This window comes from Vulpes lagopus, chromosome 1 (genome assembly GCF_018345385.1).
Source record: "Vulpes lagopus strain Blue_001 chromosome 1, ASM1834538v1, whole genome shotgun sequence".
Taxonomy (NCBI): domain Eukaryota; kingdom Metazoa; phylum Chordata; class Mammalia; order Carnivora; family Canidae; genus Vulpes; species Vulpes lagopus.
This window is the reverse complement of record NC_054824.1, coordinates 141,733,644-141,747,863: the sequence shown is the minus strand read 5'-3', so window position 1 is coordinate 141,747,863 and position 14,220 is coordinate 141,733,644. Positions and strand designations below refer to the sequence as shown.

At 47.6% G+C, this 14,220-nt stretch overlaps 1 long non-coding RNA gene across 1 annotated transcript; it reads left to right on the top strand.

Annotated features, from left to right (window-relative positions):
- Positions 1-3,366: 3,366 nt before the first annotated feature.
- On the top strand, positions 3,367-13,966 carry LOC121484671. Its single transcript, XR_005986086.1, has 3 exons — positions 3,367-3,498; positions 8,463-8,600; positions 13,110-13,966. It is a non-coding gene; the product is annotated as an uncharacterized LOC121484671 (long non-coding RNA).
- The last annotated feature ends 254 nt before the right edge of the window (positions 13,967-14,220 follow it).

Sequence of the window (14,220 nt, the reverse complement as noted above, 5' to 3'; positions counted from 1 at the left end):
CAAACTTGGAATCAATAAAGATGTCCTTGAGTAGCTGAATGGATAAATCATGCATATCCAAACAGTGGAATGTTATCCAGCACTGACCAGAAATGAGCTATCAAGCCATGAAAAGACGAGGAGGAACCTTGGATGCATGTTACTAAGTGAAAAAAAAAAAAAATCTGAAAAGCCTACGTACTATGTGGTTCCAACTATATGACATTCCGGGAAAGACAGAAGTATAGAGACAGTAAAAGAGCTCAGGGTTGGCATGGGTGGGGAGAGCTAAATAGAGTCCAGAGGAGTTTTAGGGCAGTGAAACTACTCTGTAAGATACCATAAGGGTGGATCATGTTCTTATTACATGTTTGTCCAAACCCACTGAATGTGTATCTCTGAGGGAACTGTAATGTGAACTCTGGACTCTGGATGATGATGTGCCGATGCAGATTGTGACACATTTCCTGGTCGGGTAGGGACTGCGGATGGTGGGGGGAGGCTGTGCATATGGGGAGGGGGGTGGGCAGGGAGTACTTGGGAACACTCTGTACTTTCTGCCCCATTTTGCTGTGAACCTAAAACTGCTCCGAAACTGCTCTGAAAAATAAAGGTGTGTGTGTGTGTGTGTGTGTGTGTGTGTGTGTTTAAAGGCAATCTACACAAACCCCTTTGAACTTCCTCAGCTTAAAAAAAAATGCATGGAAATGCCAACTATGAAACAGTTGCCTCTAAACAAAGCAATTATGAAAAAATGAGTCACAGGGGCGCATGGTGGCTCAGTGGATTATGCGTCCAACCCTTGATTTCGGCTCAGGTCATGATCTCAGAGTGGTGAGATCAACCCCTGGGCTGTAGAAGATTCTTTTTCTCCCTCTGCCCCTCCTCTCCCTTCCCCAATGCTTGCACTCTCTCTCCTAAAAAAGAAAGAAAAGAAAGGAAAAGAAAAAAGAAGAAGGAAGGAAGGAAGGAAGAAAGAAAAGAAAAAAAAGAAAGAAAGAAAAGAAAAGAAAAGAAAAAAGAAAAGAAAACTGAATCCCAGACCTAAATGTAATACCTGAAACTGAAACTTCCTGAAGAAAACAGGGAGAGCATCTTTATGAGCCTGTGTTAGGCAGTGACTTTTTAGTTAACACCATAAATACTCACTCACTAGGAGCAGAGAGACTCTGAACTTCACTCAAATTGTTTTTTTCTAAACACACTGTTGAAATATGAAGAAAGGAGTTGCAGGAGGGGAGAGATATTTACAAAAGATACACATCTGTATCTGGGGAAAAATATGCATGTGTAAACATTTAATGAAGAAAACAACCCAATTTATTAAATGTGCAAAATATTTGAACAGAAATTTCACCAAAGAATAGGCGCTGATGGCAAATAATGTCTTCATTAGCATAGCCACAGAAGGGGAGTAAGTCAATGGGCAAGAACAAACAGATGGGCCATGGAGAAGAATTCCAAATAAGTTATACTCTACTCTAAAAGACGTGGAGCATAACTCTCCACGCCTCCAGGGGGGCTGCACAATGAGTTCTTTCCAAAGGGTGTAGAGTGGAGGCGGGGGGAAGTAACTTTGCCATGAGAAGGCTGACAGGCACTGCCTCAGTCAGGTGATCAAGGTCAAAATCAACAGTGATTAGTTATGTTGAGAGAATATGCTCCTGACATGACAGGATGAAAAATGGCACTTTGCTTCTGTGGTCTTCTTGCCCAAAACCAATAAGCTCAATCTAATCGCAAGAAAGACATCAGATGAACCCCAGGGAAGGGTGTTCTACAAAATAGCTCCTCAAAACTGGCCTCACAAACCAGGAAAATCTGAGAAACTGTCCCAGTCCAGAGGAGCCTAAGGACGCGTGGCAACTAAATGTAATGTGGTATTCAGGATGGGAGCCTGGAACAGAGCAGGGACTTTAGGGAAAAACTAAGGAAATATTAATAACTGCTTGACTCTAGTTCATAACATCATGCCAATATTGGTTCATTGATTGTGACAGATATACCACACTAATGCAATTTGTTGACAATAGGAAAAACTAAGTGTGGGTTATTTAGGAACTCTCTGTACTACCTTTGCAGTGTTTTTTAAAAATATAAATACTTTTTTTTTTTTTTTAAGTAGGCTCCATGCCCAGTGTGGAGTCGAGTGCAGGCCTTGAACTCACAACCCTGAGATCAACATCTGAGCTGAGATCAAGAGTCAGAGAAGCTTAACTGACTTGAGCCACCCAGGTGCCCTAAATCTAAAACTATCCTAGAAAAATAGTTTATTTTTAAAATACTATTTACAAAAAAAAAATAAAAATAAAAATAAATAAAATACTATTTACAATAACATCAAAAAACATAAAATACTTAAGAAGAAATTTAACGAAAGACGTGGGAGGCCTGTATGCTGAAAACCGCAGAACATAGCTAAGAGAAATTCAGTAAGACATGAATAAATGGAGATGTATTCTGTGTTCATAGATTGGAAGACTTAATTTGGTCCAGATGTCATATTGTTAAGATGATATCCCAATTAAAATCTCATTAGACTTTTTGCAGAAATTGAAAAGCTTATTCTAAAATGTACATGAAATTGCAAAAGGACCTAGAATAAGCAAAACAATGTTAAAGATTGAAGTTGGAGAATGTGTACTGCCAGATTTCAAGACACGTCATGAAGTTATAATAGATAAGACAATATGGTATTGGCATATGGATGACTAAATAGATCAATGGAATAGAATGTCAAATCTAGAAGGAAACCCATAAAGTATAACTCGATTTTTAACAAAAGTGCTAAGTGAATTTAACGGGAGAAATGACTGTTTTTTCCAAAAATGGGACTGGAACACTCAGTGTTCTTATGGAGCAGAAATGAACCTCGGCCTCTACCTTACACCACGTAAAGGTTAATTTGAAATAGATCATACATTTAAGTGCAAAAGGTAAATCTCTAAATCTTCTAAGAGAAAACATTCTTAGAATACACAAGTCCCTAATTGGAGCTGAAAAAAAAAAAAACACAGGTAGATTTGACTTTATCAAAATCAAAAATTTCAACTAATCAAAAAAAATGTTAAGAAATGAAAACACAGAACACATTCCAGGAGGAAATGTTTTTAAGCCACTTATATGTGACATAGAACATATATCCAGAATATATTTTGAAAACCAACAAAATAAGAGAAGACAACAGCATGATGAAAAGAACAAAGGACTTACTCAGGTTCTTCGTAAAGAAAGATATAAAAGTGATAAGCATATGAAAAAGCTACCCATTTTTCTTCTCTTCCTACACATCCTACACCTTTTTTTTTTTTTTTAAAGATTTTATTTATTTATTCACAAGAGACACACAGAGTCAAGAGGCAGAGACACAGGCAGAGGGAGAAGCAGGCTCCATGCAGGGAGCCCGATGTGGGACTCGATCCCGGGACTCCAGCATCACACCCTCAGCTGAAGGCAGGCTCCAAACCGCTGAGCCACCCTGGGATCCCCACATCCTACACCTTTAACCAAAGGTATCGGGTAAGTGGTGGTGGTTGGGGGGGAGGGTTGAATCATTCACTCAGTGTATTAGGGTTTTCCAGAGAAACAGAACCAATAGGGCATGTGTGTGTAGAGAGAGAGAATGTTTAAGGAATTGTCTCTCATGATTGTGGGGCATGGTGAGTCCTAAATCTGCAGAGCAGGCTGGTGGGCTGGAGACCCAGGGAAGGGCTGATGTTGCAGCTCCTATCCTATAGCAGTCCAAGTGCAAAATTTCCTCTTCCTTTGCAGGGAGGTTGATGTTTTTTCCCTCCTGGCCCTTCACCTGATTGGATGAGGCCCACCACACGATGAAGAGTTATCTGCTTTATTCAACGTCTTCTGATTTAAGTGTTAATCTCATCTTTTTAAAAAACCGCCTTCACAGAAACACGTAGGCAGACTCTCGGCCACTGAGCCACCCGGGTGCCCCCCTCTGATGGGTTTTAAACAGTGTGTGAGGTCAGCACTGAGAAGTCCGGTGTGGAGTACAGACTCCAGAGGCTGGTGAGGAGGTTGGAAGAAGACCAGACATGACATGATAGGCAGCTAAGTAAGGCATGGGCAAGCCTAATTGGTGAGGGATGGAGAAGAGAGATGTAGGGACCAGGATTGTGCCCCTGAGAGGCTCCGGGCAGGGACCTGGCACAGGACGGGCTCTCACACATCCCTGTTTTACAAAGAGTGTGAGACCCGGAGAGGGGATGCAACTTGCCCGTGGCCACACAGCATGCTGAGAGAATGTATTAGAGCAGAACCCAGGTCCCTGTCTCTGGTGAGGTGCTCCTTCCATGCCAGATGGATGGTGTCCTGCTCTTTCTTGCTCTCCTGGCCCACCTTGTCCTCAGCAGAGCTTCCATTGACATTGCATATTCAGCCTCTGCTGTGGGGAGGGGAGGCCGGGGCGCTGCCAAGAAGCTGGGAAGTCTGGGGACTGGGGAGGGGACTCAGGCCTCCTGAGGCTGCTTTGGGGCACAGTCCTCTTCCCAGAGCAGCTCCTGGCTCAGGCGTGGCTGAGGCTGACCCCGAGTGGTGGCTGTTATTTTAAGTAAATTCACGTTGGAGGGAGGAAGTGAGGGAGATGTGAGAATGAGTCGCTGTCGCAAGATGTGTGTGATAAATGAAACGGGGAACACAAAGACCGACGAGGAGGCACAGCTGTTATTTTTGCTCCTTTTTATAGCAACCTGTCAGGCAGACTTGTCGCACTAAGAGGAACCCCTCTCCCAAACAGGACCGTGGCCCCAGCCCTCAGGGGCCCCGGTGAGTGCTGTGGAGCAGGTGCTTGTTGCAGGGACCCCGGGTACCAGCACAAGCCCCTGGGGCGGCACCCCCACAGTGGCACCTGCACTCCCCCGCCCCCACGGGGCAGACACCAAGGTTTCGTCTGGGACTGGGTTGCTGGCTTCCCCTCTGTTCACTGAAGGGTACGGGGTGACTGCCTCAGCCTGTCCCCAAACCTGGGGACATGTCAGGGACACCTTCCCCCAGACCACTCCTTAGAAGCAGCTGGGAATGCAAGGGGGATGTTTTCATAATAATATAGACATGGTTCCTTAAACGTGGGGAAATGTGACATTCCCTCTCTCAAGTCATCTCCCTCTTGTTAGAGGCTGATGGGTGCCAGGGGCCTGGGCGCCGGTGGGCAGTGAGCACGGGGCCTGGCTTGGGTGTTGGATAGGGGGCTGGTGGGGCTAGAGTGTGGAGCTCTCTTTGGGGGGCACTTGTCTCCATCCCGAAGCCCTTCAGCAGCTGGGAGGAAGGACAGGGGGCTGCGGGGACTTCCATGGCCCTGAAACAATCCCCGTGGACCTGTGCAGGACCGACCTGCCCTGGGAGCCTCCTCCCAGCGAAGTACTGATGCTCTGGGTAAAAGCACATGACCTGGGAGGGTGTCTAGGGGCACCTCTTGGCTTTAAGGCCCTCAGCTCTCCACAGTCGTCTCGCTTGGTTATAGGATCAAGGAAAGGAAGGTGTGCTCCTTCCAGGGTGGCTTTCACCCCCGGTCATGGCTGGAGCTGTAGCAGGGAAGCACCATGAAGAGTGCCGAGCACACAGCTCCTGGGCTGTGGTGGGGCTGGGATGGTGCCCTCTGAGCCCCAGGGAGGAGGGATGGGGCTGTGAGAGAGTGAGCACGGCCAGGACAGGCCTCCAGAGTGGACAAGGAGAAACCGCAGGGCCTGGGCAGACGCGGAGGCTCTCATCCTCGGGCCCTTTGCATCACTTGGGGCACATCCCTAGGCCTCCTCTGTAGGGCTGCTTGCTTGTCAGCCTTGTGTCTCTCATAGAGGGAAAGACCTGGCCCTTCTGAATAAATATCCAAACACCTTAGGGAGGGATGGAGTTTTCCTTTGGGCTCCAAACCACACATGCATGTATCACCCAGCACTGTTCCAGGGGTGTCACCTGGCAGTAGTTGCTAGATAAGTCAGGGACCACCCAGCGTTGCCAGCATGGCCAGCCTGGGGCCTGACTTCAGTTCACCATCCTCCTCGTCCTGCCTGTTGCCTCGCCTGCCAGCTCCGGGCCCTGCCCCTATCCCAGCTGCAGACGCTGCTTTGCTCTTGACTGCTCTGCATCCTGTCTGGTCCTGGAGGGTCCCACATGCTCTTTGCACAGTCAGCTATTCACTCCTCTGTGTCTGCAGTTATTATTAGACGCCTCTGGAACCCAATCCTGCCAAGAAAGGTTTTATCAGCAGGTGTTGTAGGGTTGGCATTTGTGCGTGTGTTGAGGAAACCTTCTGGCGAGGCAGAGACAAGTGATAGTGAATCGGTTGAAGAACCAGGCAGCCCTCGACCAAGCAAGCATCTGGATGGCCAGGGGCCTGTGGGCAGATCCGAACCGTCGCCTGGTCTCAGCCCCTCTGGGTCAGGAAGACAGCAGCTCCAGTCATGCGCTGGCCCAGCCTCAGAGCTCACTGACCCACCATGCCGTGTTGGGGAAGTCATTCTGCCTCAGTGGAGGTCTTGGCATCTGTCTGTGATGTAGACTGAGTGCCTCACAGGGCTTTTATTTTTTATTTTTTTAAAGATTTTATTTATTCATAGACACAGAGAGAGAGGCAGAGACACAGGCAGAGGGAGAAGCAGGCTCCACGCAGGGAGCCCGATGTGGGACTCGATCCCAGGTCTCCAGGATCACACCCCAGGCTGCAGGCGACACCAAACAGCTGCGCCACCGGGACTGCCCCCTCACAGGGCTTTTAAAAGGCCCAATGGGGGATGCCTGGTGGCTCAGCAGTTGAGCGTCTGCCTTTAGCTCAGGGCGTGATTCCGGGGTCCCAGGATCAAGTCGTGCATTGGGTTCTCCACAGGGGGCCTGCTTCTCCCTCTGCCTGTGTCTCTGCCTCTCTCTCTGTCTTTCATGAATAAATACATAAAATCTTAAAAAAAAAAAAAAAAGGCCCAACTGAAGGTATAAAAATGAAATGCAGTGATGGTCATGTGGGCCACCATGCAGAGTGCCCGACAAGCTGCCAGACTGTGATCTGGCCCCACTGGATGGTGCTTGGGTAGGTGCTACAGAGATGGTGTCTTGCTTGGATTCCCAAAGCCGGTGAGCAGAGGAGCTGAGGTCTAGATCTTGGTGAGTCTGGCTCCACAGGTCACTGTGCCAGGAGGCGAAACAGCCTCAAAATATTACCACCACCTCCACCACCCCTGCTCCTGGGATCTCTGAGAGGTGGATGAGAAGACAAGAATAGGACAGAGTTGAGAAGAAAGGAAGCGAGAAGGACCAGGCACAGCAGACTGGGAGCAGTGTAGGGAGGCGGCTTCTGTACCCGAGTGGCGGTTGCAAGGCTATCTTTGCGTCCTGGTACTTCATGGAACTGTACACCACAACCTGTGTACTACTTCTGCCTACATTAGACTTCTTAAAAGGGTTAAGAGGAAAATCAGAACTTTGTAGCACATAGTTATTGAGTACAAATGCGTTTTTAAAGTTTGTTATACTCTTATTATGCAGCTCTAATCTGCATCTATTCAAATGACATTAAAAGTTCTGTTGAAGAATCTGAAGATATTCTGATAAAATTCTTGAGAGTATGGGCCAACATGTAGATCTCAGAACTGAAATTCTGAGAATTGTTGGCTTCTCCTGGGTGGCTGACGCCTGAGGTAGAACCCACCATTGGTCATGGGTCTTCCTTCCTTGGAATGGAAGAGTAATGAGCTGGAAGGAGCCTGGATCTTCAAAGACTTTTTGAATGGAGCCACCCTCTGAGCCTTGGATGGTTCACCTCTGAATGTCAGTTATGTCACAGGGAAAAAGACATGTGTATATTAAGTCTTGTCATTTAGGGGATTTCTGTACCCAGAGCTGAACCTGACTGACTTCCTCCCTGCTCTGCTCCGTGAAAGGCACAGTGAGTTCCCTTGTCCTCCATGGGCCTCACGGTTAACCATGGGGCTAATGGGAGCCCCTGCTTTGACAGGCCCCAAATTGGGAAGCCAACAGATCACTTGTCACCCTGAAAAATGCCATTAGCCGCTTCAGAATACATGAAAGCTGAAGGGATAACCCAAGTTGAGTGATTTTAGGGAATCCAGGAAGTCCCCCAACTGCCTCTTTCACATATATGGTGCCCGAAGTTCCATCTTTAGTTGTTAATTCTTAAGAGTATGCATCTGTGGGAATTGCTACTTAAATACGAATAATTCTAGGTGGGGGAGCCCTATTATATTACCTCGCACGTTAGCATGAAGTCATTCATCTCAGAAGTAGAAACTGAGGGAATCATAGAGATGAATGGGCCCGTGGGGTATCATTTAGCTCAGTGGTTTTCAAATTATGCTTCAGTAAAGCCCTTGTGTTTTTATGATGGTGTCTCTGGGCTGCCGTTCAGGCGGAGAAGGGCAGGAGGGGAGGATGGAGCACACAGAAACATCGTTTTGCTTTGACACCAGGTTTCACCATGCTGGAGAGATTTTTAATAGCCACACCTCTCTTTTATTTTGTAGGTTGAGTCCAAGGTTGCCAACTGGTTAATGTAGCCCAAGTTCAGATGGCCAGTGTGGCAGAGCCAGGCCTAGAATTCCAGTTTCTGACTCTTAGGACTGTGCGCTCCAAAGGAGATGGGATAGTGAGACTCGAGATGGGTAAGTGTGTGTGGGGGGGGGAGTGTGGAGGGGGTAGATCCAGGTCTGGGCTTCAGGGGACGCTGCAGAGTGATGGCCAGCAGATAGTCCCGAGCACATGGGGTTGTCAGTGCTGATGGAGGCCACTGAGGACCCCTGAGCAGATTCACAAATCTGTCCAGACTCAGCATTTGTGAAATCTCTCTATCTCAGGCCATTGCAAATAATGCTGTTTATCTTAGAGTCGTGTAGCTTTATAGTTTACAACATGCTTTTACATTTTTGTATTTAGTCTTTGAAAACTCCTACTTTGAGGGATAGATATTATATTTTTTCTATTTCCCTGTGAGGACACCACTGGGTAAGAGAAGGCAGGTGTCTCTCCTGAGCTCCTAGGGCTGTGACCTAAAGTGTGTCTCCTCCTACTCTCCATCCTGGGTTCCTTCCCACCACCCTAGAGCACCTCCCAACCCCTACACTGGCAGCTATTTTCCCCAGCCTGTCACTGTCTTCGCAGCCAAACACTGAGGCATGCAGACACAAATGTAGTCTGTTTCCACACTTGTAATTTGGCTGACCTGTTGCCTGGCTTCCTCTTTTACCACGAGTACAGTCGTAGGTGCTAACATCAGTGAATCAGTGACTGTGTATGTGTGTGTTTGGGGAGACAGGGCCACAGGCGATGCTCTTCATGGTTCTGAACCAACATTTCTGGGACACCCACGGGGTACCTCTTATCACCCTCTTGTTTGTCTGTCATAACACCTACTCAATGGCAGCAACGGTGCTCCCTCAAAAGGAAGAAAGGAAACGTAAGTGGAAAAAAGTGCTGCTCCCAGTGATGTTGGGTCGACTCTCCAACATCCATTCCATCTCCCTCTGTCTAAGCAGCAGTGTGGTTTCTAGAATTGGCCCTGGCTCCTGGGGAAGGTTCTCAGTAGACTAGACCAACTAGGATGAAACCAACCCCTTGTTAGTGATTGGTTCAGGGACCCAGAGTAAACCAGTCAGTGCATGGCATCCTTCTGGTGATTATTATTGGTCCTAGGTTGGAGGAGTTTCTGTCTCTCTCTCTCTCTCCTACTATCATCTCAATTACTGACGGCAACTCTTGTATGACCCCGAGGACAGCAACTTTTAGGAAGAAGCTGAGGATAGATGAGGATAAGAAGAGGATGGGAAGCTCTAGAAATATTGGGTTCTAGAAATAGTGGTTAGCCATTTGTGGAGCTCACCCCAGCCCCAGCCTTTCTGATATGCGGGATACTACATTTCTCTATGGTCTTTATTACTTTAGCCAAAGGATCTTAACTGACACAGTGACCTTCAAGACACAAGAATTTATTGTCTCCAGAAGTGAGACGGAGGTTCACCAAACAACCTGTATCTGTGCTCAGGAGTCCCTGGTGACCAGGGGCATATGTTTATGAAACAGATGGACCACAGTAGATGGCACTTTCTGCATGGACACATCATCCCATGGTCTCCAGGCTGTACTTCAAGGATTGAATCTGGGCCAACATGTTGATGTGGATCATGGATTCCCATGTTATCATTTACCAGGCCTTTGTAGATGTGATGCCCGAACACGGGGGAATGCCTTTCATGTGATTCCTCAGTTCTGTGGGGTAGGACTTCTGCCTGGGGCCCTGCAAGTCACATGGTGTGGACCCAGGCCAGGCAGCAGACTATAGCCTGTGGACCAACTCTGGTCACACTAACTTGTTTCTGTATCATTTTATTCCTTCACAGCATGACAGCAGAGTGGTATGCAACCAAAACCATAAGGCCCACCAGGCCTACAGAATTGACTGGTCCGTTCAGTTTGCTGACCCCTGGTATACAGCACTGCCGACTTGGCCTGTAAATAGTAGCCATCTGGGCAAATCCACAACATAGGGGGCTAGGGCTGTCATACTGGTGACCTCACTCGTGAACGATGATCTGTCTTCCATGACGTTCAGGCGGCATACATCAAGCCTGTCGATTTTTCCCAATGTAAGTACCGACGTACTTACAGAAATCTCCATTAGAAACAAGTCCTGTTTCCACGAATCCCTATAGTATCAGGTATGTAAGCCCTCTAGAAAACCCCTCCCTGTCAGACTGCACTGAGAGTGTCCGAGGACGTGGGCAAGGTGATGGTCACCCATAGGTGTCTGCGTGCTGGTCTAATAGGACATCACCTTTATTCCAGGCACAGAAGATACCTTGGGCTAGGTTTCTCACCATTAGGAATGGTGGGATCTAAATGAAAGCTATCAGAGCCTTTCCCAAGGGCAGGCTTTTCAAAGAGACCAGGGAAGAGAGTGTTTTTGCTCCAGGAAACTGTGGAGCAGAGGGAACCCCAGGGAAGTGGCAAAATAGGGTGTCCTCGCGACACGCTCTGTGACTGAACCAGTGTGCAGCGGACCGGCCCCGAGCCCGCCTAAGCTATCTCCATGAATACCAAATAAAAGGGATGCTGAGGCACCAAATACGGTGACAGCTTCCATAAGGCAGTAATCATGGGCCTCCACTCCCTGCCTGCCCCCCCAAGAAAGGGGTTGAGAATTCTTTCTCAAGCTGGTACGTTGATGAGAGAGGTAGTGGAGCTGCCTGGCCCTGGTGTGTGGGGGGGTGAGGCTGTAGCCATGGGAGGGGGTTCTGGTGTTGTCAGCTAAAAGAAAGGGAGGCTGTCTCGTCCATGACTTTTTAGGCATCTCTCCCTCTAATGGCTCTCTACCAACCCGGAGGTTGATTTAACCAAAATGCAAATCTGATCATCTTCTTCTCCTACTTAAAATCTTGCAGTAGTTCCATGGATAAAATCCCAACTCCTATACTCTGGCTCCTGCCCACTCATCTAGCCTCATCTCTCCAGCCACACGGAGCCGACCAGGCCATGCGTCTTGCTGCCAGGCTTTGTCCGCATTGCCCCCTGCCTGTCTCCTTGACTCCTGGCTGATCATCCTTCCCCATCACAGTTCAGGTCAAACACAACCTGGTCCAGACCGCTTCCTTGCCATCCTGCCCCCTACCCACCTTCCCACCCTGCCACCCCCAATTTGGGTTAGAGGCTTACTTCCCCTACAGGAGGGTATTGTCTGTCTTTTTCACTGCCACGTAAATTCCTTTAAGAGCACAGAGTATGGCTTACAGATTCTCATTTCCCTGGCACATCATGCGATACCAACCACATAGTAGACACTCCACCACATGCTCAGAAAGCCTGGAGCTTTTAGAACCTAGGACGGAGGTTAAGTAACATGTGCTTTGCTGTGACCATGGCATCAGGACTGGGCATCTCCTTTGGGGTTTTAGAAATGCATGATCATAGTGGGACGTGCATGCCTTTTCTCTTTTCTGGTACCAAGGAACGTTAAACATTTCCAAGCAGCAGTATTCACGGGGCATTCTTTTGAAGTTTTAGCATCATACAGACCACCAACAAAATGTGTTCAGGAGTCTGCGATGGACTGGAAATGAAAAACAGTCTCTTAGCTAAATTTGTCAGAGCTCCTCTTCAAAGGGCAGAACCTGATTCCCGTGTTTCTACCCCAGAGCTTGGCCTTTAAGGTGAGCAAAGTAGATACCATATCATGGAGAGGTGTCCTGAGTGACCTCATTATAAATAGTATAGCTGTTTCTGGCTACCTGTGGGAGTGTGGCAACCCCAAGGGGGAAAAAAGTGTTCCTGCTCTCTGCGATGCAGGAACCACTGTGTATTAAGAACAAGAGGCATATCTCTGCCTCTAGAAACAGACTGGATGAATCGAGGCAGATGCAGCAGGGGGGCCCCAGGAGGCAGTGCGGGGACAGAAGGACGTCTCTCAGGTTGGAGCTGTGAAGGCCAAAGTGTGACCTGAGAGCCTTGTTCAGGATTCTTACAAGAAATCATTTCAAACATACCTTGTACTTTCTAAGGGGCCTGAACAAGGGGCTTAAATTAGAGTTACATTCAATGATGATAATGTACGGAAAACCAGTGGAATCCAGCGTCTGCAGCTGACTAAGCAGTGGCGAACCCCAGCTCTCTAGATTCTGAGGTACATCACTGGGCATTTCTGCTCCGTGGCTGCGAGACACCCTCAGCACAGACAAAGTGTCCCCAAACCAGGAATCAGCCGCTTGGAGCCTGCCTTGTTAACACAAATATAAAGAAGCAGAACAGCATGTACTTATCACAAACTCCTTGAACACATGGGTGGAATGTCACTTACATAATCTGGCAGGTTGCAGTTGTGCCGCAACAGTACAAACCCCAGCTTTCTTAAACCAGTACAACTCTCTAAGGCCTTTTTTAAAAAAAGGGATCTTTCCATTTCCTATTGGAGATGATGCTCACAGCATGAGTAATGCCTATCAGTTATCAGTAAGTTAGCAGATTGTGCCAGTGTTGACATTTGTTCTTGGCTTAATTGTGCATGTGTGTGTGTTTTAAACAATGAGGCAGCTGTCCCCGTTCCTGGCAATTAGGATATAAAAGTGGTGTTGGTCGAATCTGGCATAGTGATCAGCTATCCATGTGTTTACTCCTTTGTTTGCAAGGCCTTCCGAGTGTTTGCTGCAATCCCACAATCAGAATACAGATCTGGCTTAAAATGGAACCTAGATCCATATTGATAGCAACAACAGGGACTGCAGACCTCCGTGTTTCAAGATCTTTGGTCTCCGACTCCACTAATGACACTCCTATCTGTGTGTGCATTAAAGGGACCTCCCGACTTGGAATGAGGGTGGTCAGGTTTAAGACACTGTTTAGGATTAGAAGAGCTGCACGCTGGACTATTGCTGATCATTCACCGGGGATCAGGTGACCCAAACACATCGCACCTAGAATGCTGCTGTGGAGTGCCAGCTGTGGCCAACGTCAGCGTCAGCCCTCACTTGCTGCTTCCTGCAGGCCACCTGGCCATTGAGGAGAGTCTGCACCCAGCCTTAAGGAGTTATTGTCTCTGGGCTGTTTTGGCTCTTAGCTTATTGGGTTTTCACTATTAGATTAGCTGCGTAATATTGGTGTCAGCTAGGGTGATGGCGGAAGTCAGAGATGAAAGAATATATAATGTATGATGCTGTTTGTATAAAACGCAAGAATGAGAAGCACTAATCTTTGGGGTTGAAAGTCACAATAGTGGTTTCTCTTGACTATGTAGTAACCGGAAAGAAGCAGGAGAGGGGACTTGGGCGGGGCAGGGTGGGAGGGTCTGATAATGTTTTTGTTTCTTGATCTGTGTGCTGGTTACACTAGTGTGTTCAGCTTGTGGAAACTCAGCAGGCCATACAGTTTTAGAATAATTTAGATTTCCTGTTTTAAAATAGATATACCTAGGAGATCCCTGGGTGGCTCAGCGGTTTAGCGCCTGCCTTCGGCCCAGGGTGTGATGCTGGAGTCCCGGGATCGAGGCCCACATCGGGCTCCTGGTATGGAGCCTGCTTCTCCCTCTGCCTGTATCTCTGCCTCTCTCTCTCTGTCTCTCTCTCTGTGTGTGTGTGTCTCTCATGAATAAATAAATAAATAAATAAATAAATAAATAAATAAATAAAATAGATACCTATGAAAATAAAATACCTAATAAAATACCTATGAAAAGAGCTACGTGGCTCTCTGGAAAACCGTTCAGCAGCAATCACTAAAGCTGAATCTCCTGTGACCCGGCGA